The sequence below is a fragment of the Rhincodon typus genome, chromosome 14 (genome assembly GCF_021869965.1).
Source record: "Rhincodon typus isolate 14 chromosome 14, sRhiTyp1.1, whole genome shotgun sequence".
Taxonomy (NCBI): Eukaryota; Metazoa; Chordata; class Chondrichthyes; order Orectolobiformes; family Rhincodontidae; genus Rhincodon; species Rhincodon typus.
This window is the reverse complement of record NC_063345.1, coordinates 17,412,773-17,428,689: the sequence shown is the minus strand read 5'-3', so window position 1 is coordinate 17,428,689 and position 15,917 is coordinate 17,412,773. Positions and strand designations below refer to the sequence as shown.

Below are 15,917 nucleotides of genomic sequence, written 5' to 3'. Positions count from 1 at the left end.
CGGATTCTCCAGCATCTGCAGTTCCTACTACCTCTACAGGGAGTAAACTGTTTTTCCCCTTAACTGGATATGTGTGTATTAGGCTAGTTGCAGGGATAGACATCTATGTTTTCATGTCTAAACTAAGAATTACATTTAAAACATGAAAAAGGAGAATCATTTTAATTACTAGCAAATATTTTTCTTCTGCTAAAAAGTCCAAACTAAAAAGTCCCTGTCAGAGCAGGGTTGAAGGGTTGAATGGCTTATTCCTGCCCCTTGGTTTTGTGGTTTCTATGTTTCCATTTCTTTCACCAATAGACCACCCTGGAAGCTCCAAGGCAACCTGACTGGGTGAATTTTTCAGGTTCCCTGACGCTAAATTCCCCTGTTTGCTGCTAGGTAAAAAGTATTTTAAAGCTGAAATCATGCTTCTTAAAAAATGAATATACTCCATAGAATCAATTTGCTGATTTTTAAGGCATGTAAAGTCATAGTAAAATATAAATCCATCACTTCAATCAGAGGAATTGGCAATCTTCCATCTCTTGGATATCATTCCAAAAGCTACAGGTGTTTAAAATGGTAAAGGCTAGAGAGAGAAAAAGCAATCTCTTCTGATGAGGGCAATCCAGAGCAAGAGCACAAAAGTAAAAAGCTGGAGATAGAATATTTTGGAGTGAAATAAGGAGATACTTTATTCCATACAAAGGTTAATGGAAATGTGTAACTTAATAGCCAAAAAAAAGTCTGTAGGAATTTTCAAGATTGAAATTGGTACATTTTTGAGCAACAGTGCCAAAGTATTTGGGAAAATAAAACAAGCAAAATGAATTTCGAGGGAAAGACCAGGCCCCAGAATGGTGGAACTCTCTTGGGTAATGAATAGCATTCAATGTTCTAAGATTAAATGGCGACATTTGATGTTTAAATTATCAGTGAGGGAGGGAATATTCCCAATCTCTGTTGTAAGGCTATAGAAACATTCTAAGTCTTCTGACACAAGAGTGATGCTGCAGTGTTGGCTTATGACTCATGGTCAGTTGGTGGTATGGCTTTAAGAGACATGCCCATCATTGTATGACTGCATTGTCTCAGATCAGCTGAAGCATGACGATCATAATGGGCTCCCATCCTGAAACCAGCTCCTTCACTGAGGCCAAAACATTGAATGTTTTCAAGAAGGAGTAAGATGTGGTCTTAGGGCTAAACAGGTCAAAGGATATGGGGAGGAAGTGGGAACAAGTTGGACGATCAGCCATGATCATACTGAATGTCAGAGCAGGGTTGAAGGGTTGAATGGCCTACTCCTGCCCCTTGGTTTTGTGGTTTCTATGTTTCCATTTCTTTCACCAATAGACCACCCTGGAAGCTCCAAGGCAACCTGATTGGGTAAATTTTTCAGGTTCCCTGATGCTAAATTCCCCTGTTTGCTGCTAGGTACATACCAGTTGTGACAGGATGAAACCTTTAAATGGGAATTAGTTACCTTTAGTAACATCATTCCTGGATATGTCCTATCTCACTTGCAGGATCGACCCAGCAGAGGTGGGGGTGCAGTGTTATACAGTTGGGAGGAAGTTGCCCTCAACACTGACTCTGCACACCATGAAGTCTCATGGATTCAGGTTAACATGGCTAAGGAAACTTCCTGCTGACTACCACGTACCATCCTCCATTGGCTGATGGATCAGTACTTATGATCTTATAGTCTACTCCTCCATGTTGAACAACACTTGGAGGAAGCACTGAAGCACTGTACTCTGGATGGGGATTTCAATACAGCACCACTGATTGAGCCGGTCAGGTCCTAAAGGATGCGGCTGCTAGATTGGGAATGCAGTAGGTCATGAGGGAACCAACAAGAGGGAAAAACAGATTTGACGTCATTCTCACCAATCTGCCAGCTGCAGATAGATCTGACCATGACAGTAATGGGTACGAGTGACCACTGTACAGTCCTTGTGAAGATGAAGTCCAAATAAGCTCTCTATGTAAGCACAGCAGACATACCTGTTCTTGTGCTCCCACTCTGCTTTGGCAACCTCAACACGGATCAAACATACCTTCCAAGTAAAACAGTAGGTTAAATCTTTCCTTTCCATTGCATAGGCTTGTGTTGCAGTCTCCTCTATATTTGAGGGACTGAGCATTGGTTGGGTCATCATATCGTAGAACATCTGCATTCAGTGCAAAAGCGTAACCCAGATTCAGTTTCTTTGCCACTTTAATTCTCCATTCAACTCCCTCCGCTTCCTGCATTGTTCTAATGAATCTTAATGTCAGTAAGAGGAATGATATTAAACTCATCCCTTCCACTCCATACTTTGCAATCTCCTGAACTCAGAGTTAAACAATTTCAGGTTGTAATGTCTAATCCTAGTTTTTCTTCTGGCTTCTTTTGGATGGCAGCTGTTGGTAATGATTCTGCATTTTTCTTTTCCATCTCCTCAAGACACATCTCTCATTTCATGTCCCTTGCACCCACCATCTCTTTGTCATTCAATCTATCCTGTCTTCCACAGATCTTCCCTTTGGTTGTTTTCCTTACCCTCTCCCACTTCCCCTCTTCTATACTTGTAACAAAACTGTTACATTGCTAACCTTTTCCAGTTTTGATGAAAGGTCATGAACCCAAGCTTTGCTTCTAGCTCCAAATAGACTGCCAAATATTTCCCAAGCTTTCCGGTTTTTTTTGAGCCCATAGATTCCAGTTGGCTTTTCTCAGGCAGGGCATTGAGTCCATGTTATAATTAAAAACAAAAGAACATAAAGAAGGGGAAGATGGCTCATCAAGCCTGCTCTGCCATTTAATAAGACCATGGCTGATCTTTTATTTTCAATCCATCGCTCTGCCCTTTCCTCCATATCCCCAGACTCCCTGAGAGATCAAGAATCCATTGATCTCAGTCTTGAATATAAATAACTCAGAAGATTTACAAGCCTTGGAGTGAAGGTCCCCTCATTATATTCTAAATGATCAACCCCCTTACCTTGAGACAGCATTCTCATGTTCAAGATTCCCTAAATACAGGAAACAATGACTCAGTGTCGCTCTGTCAAGCCCCTTTTGAATCTTGGCAAAATACTGCAGATGCTAGAGATCTGAAACAAACTCAGAGAATGCTGGTGAAACTCAGCAGGCCTAGCAGCATCTGTGGAGAGAGAAAGAGAGTTAACATTTCAAATCCAAAATGATTACTTCAGAACTGAAGAAGTGTCATACTGGACTTGAAACATTAACTCTGTTTCTCTCTTGCCATTTGTCGGTCTTTAATCCCATCAGTTTCCCCAACACCATTTCCGTACTGTACTGATTTCCTTCAGTTCCTCCCTCTCACTAGACCATGTGTCCCCAACATTTTTGGGCATTATTTGTGCCCTCCTTGGTGAAAATGAGCTAAAGTACGCAGTTAGTTTGTTCCCATTGTAACTTTCCCTGTTTCTGATAAGGGGCCTACATTTGTCTTGACTAATCCTTTTTCTTCATGTACTTACAGAAGCTTTTACACTGAGTTTGTTTGTTCCCTGCAAGATTACTCATATTATATTTTCACTCCTTAATCAATCCCTTTGTCCTCCTTTGCTGAAACCTAATCTGTTCCCAATCATCAGGTCTACTCTTTTGGCCAATTTGTATGCCCATACCTGGGTTAAATACTATTCCTCGTTTTCCTTGATAGCTGTGACTGGGCCATCTTGCTTGTTTCATTCTCAGACCAGGCATAAATGAACAATTTTGCAGTTCGTCTGCATGTTCTTTAACCATTGCCACTATCAACCCTTTAAGTAATGCTCCTCAATTTATCATAGCTATCTCACACCTAATACCACCATAGTTTTCCCTCTTTAGATTCAGCAGTCCAATATCAGAATCAATTATTCATTCTCCAAACAAATGAAGAATTCCATAACATTATGGTCACTCTTGCCCAAGGAGACTCACACATTACAAAATACTCAGTCTAGGATGACTTGTCCTTCAGTTTGTTCTTTGATGTATTGTCCCAGAAGACCATCCCATCCACACTCCAGGAATTCCTCCTCCATGGATTGTCACTGATTTGGTTTGACCAATCCATTTGCAGATTAAAGTCACCCATATTACAGCTGTATCTTCTTGCTTGTGGCTCTAATTTCCTGATTAATGCCTTCCCCAATGTGACCACTCCAGTTTAGGTGTCAATATAGAATCCCCATTATCATTTTATGCCCCTTGGTGTTTCTAAGCTCTACCAATGCAGATTCCACTTCACCAGAGCTAATATCTATCCTCATTGTTGCATTAATACCCTCTTTAACCCCACCTCCCTTTCTTCATTGTCTGTCCATCTTAAAAACTGAGGTAGCAATCCCGAGATCACTACTTTTGAGGTCCTACTTTTTAACTGCTCCCTATATTATGCTTTCAGGACCTCATCCCTTTTCTTACCTATGTGATTAGTTCCAATGTGTTCACCTTCCCACTGCAGAATGTCCTGTAGCCACTCTGAGAAATCCGTGGTTAATTAAACAAGTTTAAGGTAATATCAAATTTAAAGAACTAGCACATAATTGCATAAAAATCAATGGTACTTCAGAGGAATGAACAGAGTATTATGGTGAAAAATGATGAAAAGATTAGTAAGGATGGAGAGTGTATGAGAAGAAGCAGATTGAAATAATGTCTATGCTTGTTTTAAAACTGAAAAGTTAATAAAACAAGCTGTTATCCCAAGCAAAGTGAGTCTGTGGGGATTAACAATGGAAAATATGGAGATGGCAAATGAATCAAACAGGTATTCTGCATTGGTCGTCACCGAAAAGGAGAAAAGTACCATTCCAGACATAGCTGTACATCAGGAAATGGAAGAGAAGCAGAAAATCAAGAAAATTACAATCACCAGAAAAGCGTTGCTGAGTAAATTATTGCAGCTGCAGCCCACATTGATTTTTTTTGCTAGTGTCTTAAAGGGAGTGGCTCGTGATATAGTTGCTGTGTTGTTTTCAATATTTCAAAACTCCCCAGTTTTGGGGAGAGTTCCACTAGATTAGATAATAGTAAATGCAACTCCATTATTCAACATGGGAGGAAGACAGAAAGCGGGAAACTACAGGTCAGTAAGTTTGACATCTGTCATTGAGAAGATGCCAGAACCTATTATTAAAAACATTATAGCAGGGCACTTATAAAAAGTTGAGGTAATCAGGCAGTGAACATGATTAGAGTTCTTGGAGGAAGTATCATGTGTTGAAGGGGAATTGGTGCATGTGCCGTAGTGTAACTTAGACTTCTGGAAGAGGTATATTAAAGGAAATTATGATATTGTCCATTTTGGCAGGAAAAATAAAAAAAAAGAAACATACTATCTTAATCACAAGAGATTGCAGAGTTCTGAGATGCACCGGGATTTATTCCTAGTACATGAACGGCAAAAGCTTAGAATGCAGGCACAGCAAGTAATTAGGAAAGCAAATAGAATGATTGATTATTGTGAGAGGAATTGAATGCTAAAGCAGAGAGATTATACTTCAGTTATACAGCTGAGACCGCATTTGGATGATCATGAACAATATTGGTCCCCTTGTTTAAGAAAGGATGCAAATGCACTTCACAGAAGGCTTACCAGACTAATATCTGAAACGAATGGGCTGTTTTACGATGAAAGTTTGGACAAGCTAAGATCGCATCTGCTGCTGTTTAGAAGATTTAAGAGGCGACTTGATTAAAATGCAAGATCCTGAGGGGTATTGACAGGGTCGATGTGGAGAGGATGTTTCCTTTTGTGGGTGATCCTAGAGCTAAGAGTCACTATTTTTGAAAAAAAAGTGGTCACTCTCTAAAGCAGAAATGAGATGAGAAGAATTTTTCGTTTTGCACTGAGCGACAAGTCTTCGGAACTCTGTTCCTGGAAAGGCTGTGGAAGCCTTTAAGGCAGAGGTAGATGGACCACTTGATTAGAAAGAGGGTGAAAGGTTATTAGGGGTAGGCAGGAACTCAGTATACCCCTTAGCCCCTCAGATATATCTTCCATTCAATAACACCACAACTGATCTGATTACTTAAGTTCTAAGGAAGGAGCAGCACTCCGAAAGCTTGTGATTTCAAGTAAACCTGCTGGACCATAACCTAGTGCTGTGTGACTTCTGACTCTGTCCAGCCCAGTCCAACACCAGCATCTCTACAATATGCTCTAAGACTTGGATAGCATGTAGGCATGGGCTGATAAATGGCACACAACATTCATGTAACACAACTGCAGACATTCACCATTTACAACCTTGAAATTAACGAATGTATAGTTTGTAATGTCTTGGGTCCAATTTCATGAACAACCATCGCAAAAGCTGAGGTGAAATCAAACATCAGTTTATCTCTGACTTCCCAGTTAAGGCAAATGAGGGAAAACAGGCCCAAATTCAGAGGAATATCAAGCATGCTAAATCAGTGAAATGTAGGATCTCACACAGTCAAACTTTTGGGGTTAGATGACGATCTGCAGTTCTTACCCTGTCCAAGAATGAAACATCAATATCATAGAATCAAGAGTTTCACTGCATGGAAAGAGGCCCTTTGGCTCATTGTGTCCACATCAGTCATCAAATACCAATCTGCTGTCGTTTCATTTCCCAGCACTTGGAAGATATTAGAAAGCAATACTCAGAAATGGAGACAACAAGGTGCAGAGCTGGATGAACACAGCAGGCCAAGCAGCATCATAGGAGCAGAAAGGCTGACGTTTCGGGCCTAGACCCTTCATCAGAAAAACGACATTTTGCTGCTTGGCCTGTTGTGTTCATCCAGCTCTGCACCTTGTTGTCTCAAATTCTCCAGCATCTGCAGTTCCTACTATCTCTGACTCAGAAATGGAAGCCACATTCTCTCGAAAGCATTTGGACTTTATAGAAATGATGAGTTGCTGCGGATAAAGTTAACTATTTACTGCAAGTGTAAACACTCTGCATGTTAGCATTGTGAGAAAATATTTCCCACGAAGGCTCAGCCACTTCTTCTACTCCATAGAATCACTATCGCAAGGTTCTGATATTCCAGTGTGGGCGTGATAAAGGAAACACCATGTGGTCAGAATAACTAACAGCTCGTTTATAAATTAGACTCGGAAAACCCAGTTGACTCTTGCCTGATATGTGGACTGTGAATTCTTCTTTTGGCAAGTAGTTATTTAAATCCTTCTCCTCTCCCCTCTTTGACTTAAACATGGTAAAGACCATGTGAAACATGCACAGAGAATTCTAGAGAAACACAGAAGCGAAGAAGAGCTTTAGCACACTTGAAACATTAACTCTATTTCTCTTTCCAGACCTGCTGAGTTTCTCCAGTGTTTTTCTGTGTTTGCTTCAGACTCCCAGAATCGGCAATATTTTGCTTTTATTATAAGGGTAATGTCTGAAAATTTCAAACATCCTGCAGGAAGTCTTTAAAGTCAGGTGACTGTGGTCACCGTTAAGGCACATGGAGTGTCAGGATACCTTGCATGAGCAAATAAGAAGGGAATAATGCTAACATTATACATTTGCATAGTTTGATCTATGACAGCACAGTCTGTAATGAGTAACAAGGTAATGTTTTGTTGAGAAGATGGCAGAATAATGCATATCGGCAGTAACCGAGAGAAATTAGGCAGTCTGCATAAAAAATTAGGAGCTTCACTGTATTATGAGACAGTGGCACATCAAATTATTATGACAGAAAAACATGAACATGGCACCCAATTTCTGAAGGCCTCAAGAGTAGATCCTTGGAATATAAACCTGGTAGAAGGGCTAGGTAATAAGCTGAGTCCTACCTATGCTAGGCCCTAGCCTCCCATTCTGGTTTGGAGTGAAATTTCTGGACTTGGGGGTTTACATACAGGCACAGAAAATACAGCAGACCATTCAGCCCTTCGAACCGGCTCTGCCATTCATTATGATCATGGCTGATCATCCAACTCATTAGCCTGTTCTTGCTTTTCCCCAATATCCTTTGATTCCTTTAGCCCCAGGTGCTATTTCCAACTTTTCAATGAAATGTTTTCACCTGAGCTGTTTTCTGTGGTGGAGAATTCCGCAGGCTCACCACTCCCTGGGTGAAGAAATTTCTCCTCATCTCAGTCCTAAATAGTTCACTCCGTATCTTTAGACTGCGACCCCTGGTTTTGGGTTCCTCTACCTTCAGGAACATCCTTCCTGCTATTACCTTGTCAAATCCTGTGAGAATTTCATAAGTTTCTATGAGTTTCCCCCTCATTCTTCTGACCTCCAGCAAATATATTCCTAGCCAATCCAGCCTCTCCTCATACACCAGTACCGCCATCCCAGAAATCAGTCTGGTAAACCTTTGCTGCATTCCCTCTATAGCAAGAACATTCCTCCTCAGGTAAGGAGGCCAAAACTGCACTCACTACTCCAGGTGTGGCCTCACCAGGAATTGGGTTATTGCAGCAAGACATCCCTGCTCCATTAGAATAGAATCCCTACTGTGTGGAAACAGGCCACTCAGCCCAACTAGTCCACACTGATCTTCCGAACAGCATCCCACCCAGGCCCATCCCCCTACCCGATCCCTGTACCTTTGGATTTGCATGGCTAACCCACCTAACTTACACACCTCTGAACACGATGGGTAATTTAGCATGACCAATCCATCTAACTTGTATCTCTTTGCATTGTGGGAGGAAACTGGAGCACCCGGAGGAAACCCATGCAGACACAACGAGAACGTGCAAACTCCACACAGACAGTCGCCTGAGGGTGGAATCGAACCTGGGTCCCTGGCGCTAGGCAGCAGTGCAACCACTGAGCCACTGTGCCATCTCTTTAGTGTATGTCCAGCCCCCATATGAAGAAGGCCAATGTGCTGGACTGTGGTGTAGTTCCAGAGGGGACAGCATGAATCCTTACTTCCTGTTTTACTCTCTGTTTACGAGTATGTGAGTACAGTTAGATCATGAACTATTTCTGAACCTTTCTACTTCAGAATGGTTTCTTGCCCTGTATTGTTACCAGACCCAGCAGTCTATTCCTTCTCTTCAGACATCCAATTAGACTGCTGAAGGAATTGGTCTCAGGTGCACTTCAATCAGGTGCACTTCAGAAAAACCTTACCGCCACTTTGATATTGTTGAATTGCTGTGAACAACTTGCTAACTGGATACTGCCTGACCATACATGTCCGAGTGAGGTTGGACAGTGCTAATGATGTATGGACGCTATCATCCTTCATTGTAAATTAGGCATGAAAATGTAGCAATGTGTAGAACGTGCTGGACAAACATAGAATAGGAAGAGTCCCAAAGAACAATTATTCAGAATTAAACGAGCAAACTTAAAACAACCCTTGGTTTAAAACTACTGACATAGAAATTGGTGGGAAAATAAGAACACCTGTTTACAGACAGCTCAGGATAATAAGGTAGCTTAAGATGGTTGAGGGGTTAGAATTGTTCTTAACAAACTCTTAGAAACAGTTAAAAACCAAAAGAACTACGGATGCTGTAAATCAGGAATGAAAACAAAGTTGCTGGAAAAGCTCAGCAGGTCTGGCTGCATCTGTGAAGGAGAAAACAGAGTTAACATTTCGGGTCCGGTGACCCTTCCTCAGAATTGATGGTGGCTGGGAAAACGTCAGTTTATATGCAGAAAATAGGGAGGTGGGTGGGGTAGGGAGTAAATGATAGGATAGAGCCCGAAGAGAGAGAAAGACAGTTGGATAGACAAAAGAGTTGCTAACGATCAGGCTGGGAGGGTGAATAGTTGTTAATGGGGACTGTTAGTGACTAACAACAGGGGGTGTGTAGTGGCAGGCTATGTGGTAACAAAGCCTGGTGTGCCCAGTTGGGGGCTGGGACATGGGAGAATTTAGGCCCTGAAATTATTGAACTCAATATTGAGTCCGGAGAGCTGTAGGGTCCCCAAGTGGAAAATGTGGTGTTGTTCCTCCAGCTTGCGTTGGGCTTTGCTGGAACACTGCAGCAAGCCAGAGACAGAAATGTTGGCCAGAAAGCAGGGTGGTGCATTGAAGTGGCAGGCAACAGGTAGTTCAGGGTCTTTTTTGTGAGCAGAAAGTAGTTGTTCTGCGAAGCGGTCGCCAAGTCTACTCTTTGTTTCCCCACTGTAGAGGAGACCACATTGTGAGCAGCGAATGCAGTAGACTAGATTCTTGGAAATGCAGGTGAAGTGTTGCTTCACCTGGAAGGTATGTTTGGGCCCTTGGATAGTGGGGAGGGAGGAGGTAAATGGGCAGGTGTTGCACCTTCGCCGGTTACAGGGGAAGGTGCCGTAGGGCTGTGGGGAGGTGTTGGGGGTGAAGGAAGTGTGGACCAGGGTGTCCCGGAGGGAATGGTCCCTGCGGAAGGCAGACAAGGGAGGGGAGGGGAATATGTGTCTGGTGGTGGCATCTTGCTGGAGGTGGCGGAAATGGCGTCTGATGATCTTCTGGATGTGGATGCTGGTGGGATGGTAGGTGAGGATAAGGGGAACTCTATCGCTGTTGCGGGAGGAAAGAGAAGGGGTGAGGGCAGAAGTGCGGGAGATGGGTTGGACCCGATTGAGGGCCCTGTCGACAACGGGGCTGGGGAATCCTCGGTTGAGGAAGAATGTGGACATTTCGGAGGCTCCCTTGTCGAAGTTGGCCTCATCTGAACATATGCAACGGAGACGGAGGAACTGAGAGAATGGGATGGAGTCTTTACAGGAAGTGGGGTGTGAGGATGTACAGTCCAGGTAGCTGTGGGAATCGGTGGGTTTGTAATGGATTTGTGTAGACTTGGCGACCGCTTCGCAGAACATCTGCTCGCAAAAAAGACCCTGAACTACCTGTTGCCTGCCACTTCAATGCACCACCCTGCTCTCTAGCCAACACCTCTGTCTTGCTACAGTGTTCCAGTGAAGCCCAACGCAATCCGGAGGAAGAACTCCTCAAATTTCCACTTGGGGACCCTACAGCTCTCCGGACTTAATATTGAGTTCAATAATTTTAGGGCCTAAACTGTCCCATGTCCCAGCCCCCCACCCCACACACCAGGCCTTGTTACCACATAGTCTGCCATTACACACCCCCTGTTGTTAGTCACTAACAGTCCCCACTAACAACTATTCACCCTCCCAGCCTGATCGTTAGCAATTCCTTTGTCTGTCCAACTGTCTTTCTCTCTCTTCGGGCTCTATCCTATCGTTTACTCCCTACCCCACCCAACTCCCTATTTTCTGCATATAAACTGACATTTTCCCAGCCACCATCAGTTCTGAGGAAGGGTCACCGGACCCGAAACGTTAACTCTGTTTTCTCCTCCACAGATTCTGCCAGACCCGCTGAGCTTTTCCAGCAACTTTATTTTTGTTCTTAGAAACAGTTCACAGTGATGCTTAACAACAGTAAAACATGATCAAAATGATATTTTCATTAACTCTAAATCAAACTGCTACTAGAGATTCTTTTTCTCTCAGAGATTTGCAAGTCTTTTGAATTTCCTTCCACAACATCCACAAGTGGATACAGAATCTTTAGATATGTTTAAGGCAGCGATAGAAAGATGCTTGATTACCAAGGGGATGAAAGATTATTGGAGAGATGTAGGAAGATGGAGCGAAGAATAAAATCAGATCAACGATGATCCTATTGAATGGCAGTGCAAGCTCAAAAGGGCTGAGTAGCCCAATCTTGTTCCTTGTTTCTCTGTTCAAAGTTCTTCTAACCAGAAACTGCAATTACTATGAGAAGTGACCTCTCTACTTCGTTGACATGTGGTTTGTGGTCATATTATTGCTTGATGCTTGAGTGAATTGTTACATCATGAAACATCACTTTTGATCAACTAAATAACATAATCTTCTGACTTCTTTAGCTGCTCATTGGCCAAGTGCAAGAATTACTGGTCTATCAGCAATACCACAATGGTCATTACAACATGGAATGTTACCTACAAAGTAGCTGCTGAGCAGAGATCGTGCTCTATTTGAAAGGAAAAACCTGCTTAGTATCTAAAAAGAACAAATAGAAAACAATATGGAGAAAGACAAAACAAATGATAATACAACAAATAACTCCATTTCTCAAACCAGCAAACCTGTTCTACAGATTGGACTGTGTAACTGTCCATTTTGCATGCAAGGAGTGAACAAAGGATCTTGCTAATGATGTAGATTGGGAAATACAATGGTTTTAAGTGAATGCTCAACCAAATAGCATATTCTTAAAATTTTACAGTTCACAGATCCTCAATAAAACATGAAAGCAGCATAAAATGTATATTCAGTATTTATTAATTTTTACATTGCAAGTTTAATACAGGACTTGGCAAAACTTTAAATGTCTCCAGATAGCTCACAGGTTATAGCTTTACTTTAAAGCAAAATCCATACCTGTACCCACGTTCACACCTCTATCCCCTTTAACTGCTTGTTCACCTCTCTCTCCTGGCTCTTTGTTTTGACTTCGCTTCGTCCGATGAACCACTTTTGCTCGATCTTCATGACGAAGTGCTTGACTATCTGTGGTGTGGTAATTTAACTCAGGCATCTGGAGAAAGAAGAATCAGAGTGACATAATTAGTAAAATATTGAAGACTTTGTTTTGCAGGGTTTTTTTTTGATAGTGTGATTATTCTTTTCCACCACTGCCTTGGCAGACATAGAACATAGAACATAGAACATTACAGCGCAGTACAGGCCCTTCGGCCCTCGATGTTGCGCCGACCTGTGAAACCAATCTGAAGCCCATTTAACCTAAACTATTCCATTATCATCCATATGTTTATCCAATGACCATTTAAATGCCCTTAAAGTTGGCGAGTCTACTACTTTTGCAGGCAGGGCATTCCACGCCCTTACTACTCTCCGAGTAAAGAACCTACCTCTGACATCTGTCCTATATCTATCACCCCTCAATTTAAAGCTATGTCCCCTCGTGCTAGCCATCACCATCTGAGGAAAAAGGCTCTCGCTGTCCACCCTATCTAATCCTCTGGTCATCTTGTATGTCTCTATTAAGTCACCTCTTAACCTTCTTCTCTCTAACGAAAACAGCCTCACGTCCCTCAGCCTTTCCTCATAAGACCTTCCCTCCATACCAGGCAACATCCTGGTAAATCTCCTCTGCACCCTTTCCAATGCTTCCACATCCTTCTTATAATGCGGTGTACGCAATACTCCAATTGCGGCCGCACCAGAGTTTTGTACAGCTGCAACATGACCTCATGGCTCCGAAACTCAATCCCTCTACCAATAAAACCTAATACACCATACGCCTTCTTAACAACGCTATCAACCTGGGTCGCAACTTTCACTGATCTATGCACATGGACACCGAGATCTCTTGGCTCATCCACACTACCAAGAATCTTACCATTAGCCCAGTACTCTGTATTCCTGTTACTCCTTCCAAAATGAATCACCTCACACTTTTCCGCATTAAACTCCATTTGCCACCTCTCAGCCCAGCTCTGCAGCTTATCTATGTCCCTCTGTAACCTGCAACATCCTTCCACACTATCCACAACTCCACCGACTTTGGTGTCATCCGCAAATTTACTAACCCATCCTTCTACGCCCTCATCCAGGTCATTTATAAAAATGACAAACAGCAGTGGCCCCAAAACAGATCCTTGAGGTACACCACTAGTAACTGAACTCCAGGATGAACATTTCCCGTCAACCACCACCCTCTGTCTTCTTACAGCTAGCCAATTTCTGATCCAAACCGCTAAATCACCCTCAATCCCATGCCTCCGTATTTTCTGCAATAGCCTACCATGGGGAACCTTATCAAACGCTTTACTGAAATCCATACACACCATATCAACTGCTTTACTCTCATCCACCTGAACTGTTATGCTTACAAGCTAGATTTTATCTTCATCCCAACCTGCTGGAATTCATCTACATTGGCAATGATGATCGCTAGCAACTGGGAGTGTCAGTACATATTATTCTGCTCCAAGTTCTCCAATTCCTAAGACTCAAAAGGTGAGGTAATGGCCTACTGGTATTATCACTGGTCTGTTAATCCAGAGACCCAGATAATATTCTGGGGACCTGGGTTCAAATCCTGCCACGGCAGATGGTGGAATTTGAATTCAATAAAATATCTAGAATTAAGAATCCAACGATGACCATGAATCCATTGTTGATTGTCAGGAAAAACCCATCTGGTTCACTAATATCCTTTAGGGAAGGAAACTGCCATCCTTACCTGGTCTGGCCTACATGTGACTCCAGACCTATAGAAACATGGTCGACTCTGAGCTGCCCTCTGGATGGGTAATAAATGCTGCCTGGCCAGTGACACCCTCAATGAATAAAAGAAAAGGATATCTTGACTTCCCAAAACCTACAAAAGACTCCAATCTCCTCCACCACACAATTTACCTAATCCTACACCTTGTCACAAAGAAAATCTCCACTTGCCCAATGCTCAAAGTCAAAGTTCAAACAAACTTTTCTTCCTTTAGTTGGTATTACTAGCTTCACAGCCTCTCAAACTGCCACTAACAAACATAGGGTGCCAATTTAGGGCAGCATGGTAGCTCTGTGATTAGCACTGCTGCCTCACAGCACCAGGGATCCGGGTTCGATTTCACCCTTGGGTGACTGTCTGCATGGAGCTTCTGCATTCTCCCCCAAGTCTGCGTGGGTTTCCTCTGGGTGCTCCAGTTTCCTCCCAGAATCCAAAGCTGTGGACGTTAGGTGTGTTGTCCATAGTGTCCAGGGATGTGCAAGCTTGGTGGATTAGCCACAGGAAATGCAGGGTTACAGGGATGGGGTGGGTCTGGGTGGGATGTTCTTCGGGAGGTCTGTGCGGACTCATTGGGCCAAATGGCCTGTTTCTAAACCGAAGGGTTTCTATGAGTCTAATTGAGGAATGTGACCTCAAGGTCTCAAATTCACCCACTGTAATGAATTCCAAATTCATTTCTTTCAATCTTCTGCTGATGTTTAATCTAATGACTAACAGTTTCTGTGTTCACCTTTGCACTTGCCCATATTGATAATAGCATTTAGCTGGTCCTTGACTTCTAGGTCAGTTGGAACCACAATTTGTAACTGAATTTGGACAATGAGACATGACCCTCTGCTTTGATTGTTGCACTCTTTTGCATCTGGTTGTATGATTAATCATTAACCACAACTGCTCTTATGTCACTGGACCCTACCCACTACTCTGACCAACTGTGCTGCCCTGCCACTTCACTCCTTCTCTTCCTTCCTATCCTTTGATTTATTTGTTGTTAGTTAACGCAGGTAACCGAGGTTTTGCCTGGCAGCTGGTGAGGCCCAAATCTCCTTCATACGACCAGTGGGAGCCATTAGGGTAAAGGGTCTTAGAGTCAATAAGCATGGAAACAGACCCTTCGGTCCAACCAATCCATGCTGTACATAATCCCAAACTAAACTAGTCTCACCTGCCTGGTCCTGGTCCATTTCCCTCCAAACCTTTCCTATTCATGTACTTATCCAAATGTCTTTTAAACGTTGTAACTCTATCCGCATTCACCACTTCCTCTAGAAGTTCATTCCACACAAACCACACTCTATGTAAAAAACCTGTCTCTCATGTCTTTTTAAAATCTTTTTTAAATCTAAATTTTTAAATAAAATTTAGTCTCCTCTCACCTCAAAAATGTGTCCCCCAGTCTTGAAATTCCCCATCCTAGGGAAAGGACAACTGTCATTAACTCTATCTATTCCCCTGATGATTTTATAGACTTCCATCGGGTCGCCTCTCATTCCCTACACTCCAGCCTTTCTTTATAACTCAGACCTTCCATACCCAGCAACATGCTGGTAAAACTCCTCTGAAGGTTGAAAGGCTGCCACTGAAAGGTGCTAACCAAACACAGGGGCTGGTGACTCTCCAATGCAGGCTATATGAGTAGATGGGATAGTAGATGATGCTAATTCAGTCAGGTTGGCTGAGGGGCTCAGGTGACTGATGTGGGAGGGTCAGATGGGGTAGTGGG

General features: G+C 42.8%; 1 protein-coding gene across 1 annotated transcript in view; it reads right to left on the bottom strand.

Annotated features, from left to right (window-relative positions):
• The window catches only part of LOC109935875 (ectodysplasin-A-like), an 86,624-nt gene extending 74,241 nt beyond the window's left edge, over positions 1-12,383 (bottom strand). The window contains exon 1 of the mRNA XM_048605175.1: positions 12,322-12,383. The gene's annotated coding sequence lies outside the window, so the exon portion shown is untranslated. The remainder of the gene's footprint in view (positions 1-12,321) is intronic.
• Between the last annotated feature and the right edge of the window lie 3,534 nt (positions 12,384-15,917).